The sequence below is a fragment of the Aquarana catesbeiana genome, linkage group LG07 (assembly GCF_042186555.1).
Source record: "Aquarana catesbeiana isolate 2022-GZ linkage group LG07, ASM4218655v1, whole genome shotgun sequence".
NCBI classification, from domain to species: domain Eukaryota; kingdom Metazoa; phylum Chordata; class Amphibia; order Anura; family Ranidae; genus Aquarana; species Aquarana catesbeiana.
Window position 1 is genome coordinate 256,617,782 of NC_133330.1, and position 8,191 is coordinate 256,625,972.

Consider the following 8,191-nt stretch of genomic DNA (forward strand, 5'->3'; position numbering starts at 1 on the left):
TCCAATTAGGGCCCTAGAATGCACAGTGCAGAGTGCAGTGCATTGTGGGGTGCTTGGCGGGCAAACATCCCGCCGAGCGCCCAGCAAAATCGGGTGTTCGCCGAACAGGCAATGTTAGGGCTGAACTTTTGCTTGGCCTGAACTAGTCCTCCAACAATAGTGTGGAGTGCATGTGACCGTCAGGGTAAACCCGCTGCGGACAGGCAAAAGTATTCATTGTGAGTGTGAGAGGTAGCAATAAGTGAACATTAAGTTCTGCTACAAATTGGGGAAAATAGAAATGGAACCACATGAAATTTTTTTTTTTTTTTTTTTTTTTTTTATACGGATTTATTTCTGTTAATGTACATAGAAAAGTTGGATCCTTCCATTAGGCCGTTTCCTCAGTTCCAGCAGGTGCATCTCCACCCTTTGTGTTTCTGGTATAGATGACTTGGGCTCTGTGCTTGGACACCAACTTAATCAGACCTTTGTTGAGCAGCTCCTGGAGGGCAGCCCTGGCCAGTGAGCCTCTAATCTTCAGCCTCTCAGACACCACAGCTGGAGTAATGAGTTTGTAGTTGGGAACTTCTTTACACAGCTTGTCATAAGTGGCTTTGTCAAAGAGCACAAGATTGTTCAACTTGTCCCTCACTTTTCCTTTTGACCACTTCTTCTTTTTGGCCTTGCCTCCAGACTTATTGACTGGGTCCTTATCTTTCTTGGCAGACTTGCCAGCATCCTTCTTTTTCTTGTCGTCTTTAGGTGGCATGCTGCTGCTGTCTCAAAGATGTCGGACAGAAAGCGGAACCACATGAAATATTGGTGCAAGTGTACGGGGCTGAAGCCATGGGCAGAAAATGTGATTACGGCTGGTTCAAATGCTTTCGACAAGTAGAACCCCAGACATGATCGAGCAAATGCTGGAACGAGATCGGTGACTGGCTCTATGATTGATGGCAGAGGAATTGGACATTAGCAAGGACACCATCGTCTGCAAAGATTGGAATAAGCTGAAGACCTATTCCCGGTTTGTGCTACACGAGTTGACAGACAAACAGAAAGGAAAACGGATAGAAACCTCTGGAGATTTCATTACTATGTGTGACCAGGATCCATCCTTACTGCGAACCATCGTTACAGGGGATGAGACCTGGTGCTACCAGTTTGCTCTGGAATCCAAGCGGCAAATTGATGGAATGGCGTAAACCATCTTCCCTGTGACCCAAAAAGAGTTCTGTTTCCCTGCCTCAAGAGCGCCATGAAAGGTGCACATTTTGCGGAAGTGGCAGCAGTCCAAGAATGTGTGACGACGGTCTGGGATCGATTCCTAAAGAGGCTTTTGCTGACAGTTTCCAGAAGCTTTTTGAACGTTGCCAAAAGTGTGTTGTGAAGGATGGTGACTATTTTAAAAGCCAATAAAAGTAATTTGTTTGTATCCCGTTTTGTTTGTTTTCTAATACCATTCACCAAACTTCTTAGACACACCTTGTGTGTGTATATATATATATATATATATATATATATATATATATATATATATACACAGTATCTCACAAAAGTGAGTACAACACCCCTCACACTTTTGTAAATATTTTATTCTATCTTTTCATGTGACAACATTGAAGAAATGACACTTTGCTACAATGTAAAGTAGTGAGTGTACAGCTTGTATAACAGTGTAAATTTGCTGTCCTTTTAAAATAACTCAACACACAGCCATTAATGTCTAAACCACTGGCAACAAAAGTGAGTACACCCCTAAATGAAAATGTCCAAATTGGGCCCAATCAGCCATTTTCCCTCCCCGGTGTCATGTAACTCATTAGTGTCACAAGGTCTCAGGTCTGAATGGGGAGCAGGTGTGGTAAATTTGGTGTTATTGCTCTCATACTGGTCACTGGAAGTTCAACATGGCACCTCATGGGAAAGAACTCTCTGAGGATCTGAAAAAAACAATTGTTGCGCTACATAAAGATGGCCTAGGCTAAAAGAAGATTGCCAAAATGCTGAAACTGGGCTGCAGCACAGTGGCCAAGACCATACAGCGGTTTAACAGGACAGGTTCCACTCAGAACAGGCCTCGCCATGGTCGACCAAAGCAGTTGAGTGCACATGGTCAGTGTCACATCCAGAGGTTGTCTTTGGGAAATAGTGAGTTCTACCAGCATTGCTGCAGAGGTTGAAGGGGTGGGGGTCAACCTGTTAGTGCTCAGACCATACACTGCACGCTGCATCAAATTGGTCTGCATGGCTGTAATCCCAGAAGGAAGCCTCTTCTAAATATGGTGACAAGAAAGCCTGCAAACAGTTTTCTGAAGACAAGTAGACTAAGGACATGGATTACTGGTCTGATGAGACCAAGATAAATGTATCTGGTTCAGATGGTGTCAAGCGTGTGTGGCGGCAACTAGATGAGGAGTACAAAGACAAGTGTATCTTGCTTACAGTCGACCATGGTGGTGGGAGTGTCATGGTCTGGGGCTGCATGGGTGCTGCTGGCACTGGGGAGCTACAGGTCATTGAGGGAACCATGAATGCCAACATGTACTGTGACATATTGAAGCAGAGCAAAAAATGAGGGTGTGACCTGGTACAGCCAAATGGCAGGCCTCCATCCCTACTATGGTTAGTTTAGGAAAGAAGGAAAAATGGGACTTTAAATGAAGCCCGCCATAACAATTTTAATAGAAATGGGTACACGCATGTATGTACAATGAATAGGTTTATTGAACACAGTCTAGAAATTCATTTATAACTGCTGAAAATACATTAAAACAAATAATTGGTAGTCACATGACTTACACTAGAATTATCTTGCTCATAGCATATACAGTTGATAAAATGACATAATAGACATGAACAAAAATGAGATGCACTAGAAATACATGTATTTACACACAATGAAGTAAAATAACATTTTTGGTATCAATAGCACTCTACGCGTTTCATGGTGTTTCAGCCACTCATCAGGAGTGTGATATAGTGATGTACTGTAAAAAATATTGAATATTAGTAATGGTGCCTTGTAAAGGGAAGCAAAAAGTCTAATGCCCCGTACACACGGTCGGACTTTGTTCTGACGGATGTTGGCTCAAACTTGTCTTGCATACACACTGTCACACAAAGTTGTCGGAAAATCCGATCATTCTAAACGTGGTGACGTGTATGTTCAATAAACCTATTTATTGTACATACATGCGTGTACCCATTTCTATTAAAATTGTTATGGCGGGCCTCATTTAAAATCCCATTTTTCCTTCTTTCCTAAACTATACTGAAGCAGAGCATGATCCCCTCCCTTCAGAGACTGGGACATAGAGCAGTATTCCAACATGATAACGACCCCAAACACACCTCCAAGATGATCACTGGTTTGCTAAAGAAGCTAAAGGGGAAAGGTGATGGACTGGCCAAGCATGTCTCCAGACCTAAACCCTATTGAGCATCTGTGGGGCATCCCCAAATGGGAGGTGGAGGAACGCAAGGTCTCTAACATCCACTAGCTCTGTGATGTCGTCATGGAGGAGTGGAAGAGGACTCCAGTGGCAACCTGTGAAGCTCTGGTGAACTCCATGCCCAAGAGGGTTAAGGCAGTGCTGGAAAATAATGGTGGCCATACAAAATATTGACACTTTGGGCCCAATTTTGGACATTTACACCTAGGGGTGTACTCACTTTTGTTGTCAGCGGTTTAGACATTAATGGCTGTGTGTTGATTTATTTTGGGGGGACAGCAAATTTACACTGTTATACAAGCTTTACACTCACTAATCTACATTGCAGCAAAGTGTAATTTCTTCAGTGTTGTCACATGAAACGATATAATAAAATATTTAAAAAAGTGTGAGGGGTGTACTCACTTTTGTGAGATACTATATATATATATATATATATATATATATATATATATAGCACTAACTCTCTGTGGAGCTGCTGGTTTAAAGCAGGCTTGTTACCTTCACTCTCGATACCTCTGTTTCACCGGCACCGGGTCTAGGGTTCCGTTGAGTTTACCTATAAGTTTACGATATAAGCACCAAACACTTGAGTAGGTTTTCCAATGCTTTAATGAACAAATGAAGGAAGTAGCAGGAAAGAGGCAGAAGGAAAGCTGCAGGGAAGCTCAAATACCTTTCCTTAGTATTCTCCAGAACATTCTTAGTAATTGAACACTTGTAGTTGAATGCACTCCCCTTGTGGGATTCAATCTTTGCCTGCCTGGATAGACCTCTCTCACTTGTCTAGCAGCCAGTACGTAGCACGAACAAAAGTCTCTGCCACAGACTTGTTTGGTATAAAACCCATACGATCCTCTGCCACAGGATGTATTGGTTTGCGATGAATATCAGACACAGTACTTGAACCTTTGGGCCAACCCGGCAGTACTATGCGGTAAAACTACTTTAGGATACGTCCTCCAACCGAGTCACGAGGCCCCTCTCCAGACCAGCACTCTGCATGATCCTTCCATGACGGGTCCTCCCCTGGGATCTCCTCGGTTGTCCAGCTTCTTCACTCAGGATAGACAACTCAGGACCGTTCCTCTGCTGCTGTGGTAGGCCCCTAGACAGGCTCCTGGGCCCACCCACACGCCGCAGTGACGTGGGCCTCCGAACCGGAGGACCACGAGGTGGTACTCTTAACGCATACCTGTCCGCCAGGAGGGCTAGCAGGTGGCTGGAAAATGAACCCCAGAACATGGCGTCTGTCCCATAAATACCCTCTCCCAGAATGCAACTCGGAGGACCATCTCCGTTATCTCCGGGAAAGAGGAGCACTCATACGCTTCAACACGTTGCTTTTCCAACACTGGCCCATGGTGACAACGACACCCATCGGCACAGTGTGGAACTACACGCAACGTCAGCCAAGCTGGAACAGAGGCAAATATAACTTCCTATAATAAGTGACCCACTAGATTTACCAGCGCTACACATATACATATACATATATATATATAATCCAATAATAAATCACCCAATCGCCTTTTTTTGTGGATTGTCTATAGGACAGTGATTGCAGCCCATCTGACTGGTGGATGTGATCTCCGTCTAAATCAATGTACAACTCCCTCTTCAACGTATGACAAAATGTTAACAATTCTCTAGCTTTGCCTCAGTTCACTTTAGCAGCTGAAAAAACACATGAAATGTATAAGGATTTGTTTTTCTGAGAGTTTAAGATTTAAAATCATTACATATCCCAGGAGGTTGCGGGAGGAAAATCCTTCTCATTCGAGTAAGCAGACCTTGTGCAGATCTGGCACATGCGCAGAAAAAGACCTGGAACTGTGACTGTTTATAATTTACTCTATTAATGGAGGAAAAGTAATACCTCCTGAGATAGGTGACATTGGTATCCCAGAAGGTATTAATATCCTCCATTCACAGAACAGTATGTAAGCAGTCAAGACACCATATCTCTCTCTCTGTGCATGCATGAGATCTGTTACACCATCATCAGTAAACCAGCTGAAAAGCAGCAAGAGATAGCCAGCTTCCCATGACATAAAAAAAGATGATTTTGGCATGGGACAGGACCTCTGTAATGAGAGCAAGGTGACAGAGAAGGACAGTTCTGGATATGATGGGCTTGTAAATTTGTGATTACAGTAGAAAACGAGTGCCAAATGTAAGTGGTGCTGGAAAAAATCATTTGGGAGGGTGAAGTTCTGCATAGGTCAATGCAGGCTCAGCTCTAGGGTATATAAAAAATTATTGTTTAATATGTGCCCTGTTCACACTATAACGCTGCATTGAGGTGCATTGTGGTGCACTGCATAAAAATGCTTTCGATCTACACTTTTACAAAGCGCAATGCATGGCTCTGTATGTCACTGCAACATGATGTGTTAAGGTGTATATATAGATCTATCACAACTCACTAACAGAATTGCAGTACTCCTGCAAATTGGTGGAGTATTACAAGTTACATAGTTACATAGTTACATAGTAGGTGAGGTTGAAAAAAGGCACAAGTCCATCAAGTCCAACTCATGTGTGTGGTTATATGTCAGTATTACATTGTATATCCCTGTACGTTGTGGTCGTTCAGGTGCTTATCTAATAGTTTCTTGAAACTACTGATGCCCCCCGCTGAGACCACCGCCTGTGGAAGGGAATTCCACATCCTTGCCGCACATATGCCCCGTACACACGGTCGGACTTTGTTCCGACATTCCAACAATAAAATCCTAGGATTTTTTCTGACGGATGTTGGCTCAAACTTGTCTTGCATACACACGGTCACACAAAGTTGTCAGAAAATCCGATCGTTCTAAACGCGGTGACGTAAAACACGTACGTCGGGACTATAAAGGGGGCAGTGGCCAATAGCTTTCATCTCTTTATTTATTCTGAGCATGCGTGGAACTTTGTCCGTCGGATTTGTGTACACACGATCGGAATTTCCGACAACGGATTTTGTTGTCGGAAAATTTTATATCCTGCTCTCAAACTTTGTGTGTCGGAAAATCCGATGGAAAATGTGTGATGGAGCCTACACACGGTCGGAATTTCCGACAACAAGGTCCTAGCACACATTTTCCGTCGGAAAATCCGACCGTGTGTACGGGGCATTACAGTAAAAAACCCTCTACGTAGTTTAAGGTTAAACCTCTTTTCTTCTCATTTTTAATGAGTGGCCACTAGTCTTGTTAAACTCCCTTCTGCGAAAAAGTTTTATCCCTATTGTGGGGTCACCAGTCCGGTATTTGTATTGAAATCATATCCCCTCTCAAGCGTCTCTTCTCCAGAGAGAATAAGTTCAGTTCTCGCAACCTTTCCTCATAACTAATATCCTCCAGACCCTTTATTAGCTTTGTTGCCCTTCTTTGTACTCTCTCCATTTCCAGTACATCCTTCCTGAGGACTGGTGCCCAGAACTGGACAGTATACTCTAGGTGCGGCCGGACCAGAGTCTTGTAGAGCAGGAGAATTATCGCTTTATCTCTGGAATTAATCACCTTTTTAATGCATGCCAATATTCTGTTTGCTTTGTTAGGAGCAGCTTGGCATTGCATGCCATTGCTGAGCCTATCATCTACTAGGACCCCCAGGTCCTTTTCCATCCTAGATTCCCCCAGAGGTTCTCCCCCAGTGTATAGATTGCATATTTTTGCCACCCAAATGCATTATTTTACATTTTTCTACATTGAACCTCATCTGCCATGTAGTTGACCACCTCATTAATTTGTTCAGATCTTTTTGCAAGGTTTCCACATCCTGCGGAGAAGTTATTGCCCTGCTTAGCTTAGTATCGTCCGCAAATGCAGAGATTGAACTGTTTAACCCATCCTCCAGGTCGTTTATGAACAAATTAAACAAGATTCACTTCACAAGTAGTGAAGTGAAGTCTGGAAAGTAATCATAATGTATCAAATATCAGTTTCAGAGGTATTTAAAGACACATTTTGTTGCAAGATTGTCTCAAAAAGGCAACACAATAATTACATGTGTATAAAACCAACACTAGCATTGATCTGGCGCAAGGTATCTCCAGCTCTATTCACACCTATGCCTGTTGCTTTTGAGCATTTCTGCAGTGCTTTTTGCTGTGTTTTCCGTGTTTTCAGACACATGTTTTTTATGATGTGTTTTTAATGCTTTTGTTTCTTTTTATTTGGCCAATTTGTTGTTGGGCAGATGAAATAATGCAAAACACACTACATGCTTTTCGGCAGCATCTACATTAAAGTCTATTGAACCAAAAAGCAAATAAAAGCAGCATTTTGTGCTTTAAAAAGTCCCTGACCCTTTCCAAAAATGCAAAGGCAGAAAAATGCAATAATGTGAATGTGTTCCATAGAAACCCATGTTTAAAAACATGTCCTGCATTTCTGCAAAAAGCATGAAAAAACACACTGGTGTGAATGGAGCCCTGGTACAAATAGATTTTACAGTGTGCTAGTAAATCCATGAGTCTGGTAATTAGCACTTCTGTGCTTTTTTTTTTTTTTTTTGGTAACCCATACACAAACTAATACCAGCCCTACCATCACAGGAAAAGCTTATATGGGTCAAAATAGATAATGCCATTACTATTTTTTGTTTGACCACTCTTTCAGATAAAAGATAAAAGATCTAAAACTTGCATACTAAGAGTCTATGAAAGACAAGATGTCAGCTAAGCAAAAAAAAGTATTAAACTTGACTTCTGATATTATTAATTTCTAAATATATCATAGTTATACGAGTGGTAGGTTAGGAAA

At 42.3% G+C, this 8,191-nt stretch overlaps 1 pseudogene; it reads right to left on the reverse strand.

Moving 5' to 3' along the window:
- Positions 1–333: 333 nt before the first annotated feature.
- Positions 334–790, reverse strand: LOC141102538 (small ribosomal subunit protein eS25 pseudogene; annotated as a pseudogene).
- Positions 791–8,191: the final 7,401 nt, after the last annotated feature.